Source organism: Hylobates moloch, unplaced genomic scaffold (genome assembly GCF_009828535.3).
Source record: "Hylobates moloch isolate HMO894 unplaced genomic scaffold, HMol_V3 SCAFFOLD_15, whole genome shotgun sequence".
NCBI classification, from domain to species: domain Eukaryota; kingdom Metazoa; phylum Chordata; class Mammalia; order Primates; family Hylobatidae; genus Hylobates; species Hylobates moloch.
The window spans coordinates 17729013-17730525 of NW_026652290.1; positions in this window are offsets into that span (position 1 = coordinate 17729013).

Consider the following 1513-nt stretch of genomic DNA (forward strand, 5'->3'; position numbering starts at 1 on the left):
GAAGCCTCGAGGACACTCCCCTTCCAGGCTCCGCCCGCGCCCTCCCCGCTCACCCCTCCCCGCGCACCCCTCCGCGCTGATGTCACGGCGCCGCCGCAGCCAATGGCCGTCGGGCACCTCTGCCCGACTGCTCGGCCTCCTCGGTTCAAACTGAAAGCCTGAGACTTTCCCAACTCCTTATGGGGCAGCCTGGGCCCGCCCGGCTTCCGGGAGACACTCCCGCCCCAGCCTGCGCTCCGGCCGCGAACCCCCACTGCGGCCCCCAGGGCCAGGGGCGCGTCTCCCTCTGGGGGCCTGGCGCGAGGCTCTTTTAAGGCTCTTCCCTATTCGAGCCAGGGCAAGAAACCAAGAACTCCAGCCCGGGTGGCGTTCCTCGTTCCTGCTCCCTCCCGGACCTGCTAACCACCTGGCTGTAGTACTGTCGGGAGATGGGGGCAGGAGGGCTGGCGCCACCAGCTTCGTGGGTGCCATCCCAGACTCGTTGGAAACGAGGGAGCGGGGAGGAGCTGGCCAGCCCGAGGCCAGGCTTGGACTGGGCGTCAGAAATGTTTCTACAGGGTGACAGCCCTTGAGCTCCTCGCATCCCCAAGTCTGTGCCTTTGCCTCCTAAGTATCAGCTGAGGCTAAATTTGTACCAGGTGAACGTCAAGGAGGATCAACTCCTGAGTCCCACAGCCTGAATCCAAGTCCCAGGCCTTGGACTCCATTCTTTTTAGAGGAATAGTTTCAGTTGAAATGATCATTACCAAGGTACAATGCCAGCTGCGAAGTAGTCAACTAAAGTGGACAAGGCGCAAAGTGAAAAGTTCCCTTGCCAATAGCTGAACCCCACCCTCGGTTTTTAAAGGAAGTGAAGGTGAAGGCCCCAGACTTTCCCCATGGCTAAGCCCTCAGGAACATTCTGCTTTCTGGGGACGGCACATTTCCGTTTCCCTCTGCAGTGCGACAGCAACCAGCTCTTGAGATCTGATGGTTTGGCCACTCTATCCTGCTGTGAAAATTAAATTCTGGGCTGGGTGCAGTGGCTCATGCCTGTAATCCTAGCATTTTGGGAGGCCAAGGCAGGTGGGGGGCCACTTCAGGTCAGAAGTTTGAGACCAGCCTGGCCAACATGGCGAAACCCCATCTCTACTAAAAATACAAAAATTAGTCGGGCATGCTGGTGGGCGCCTGTAATCCCAGCTACCCAGGAGGCTGAGGCAGGAGAATCGCTTGAACCCGAGAGGCGGAGGTTGCAGTGAGCCGAGATCACGCTATTGCACTCTAGCCTGGGTGACAGAGGGAGACTCCATCTCAAAAAAAAAAAAAAAATGGAAAATCAAATTCTGAACTGGACACGTGGAGGGAAAGGTAGGGTTTGGAGCCACTTGGGAGGCAGACACTATGTGGATTCGAACCCTGGTGGGGTTATCATGGGTGTAAACCAAAAAGTGACTAAGGCAGGTCTCAATCAAATAGAGGTTTAGTTAGCCAAGGTTGAGGATCCACCGGGGAAAAACTCACCTTTTTTCCA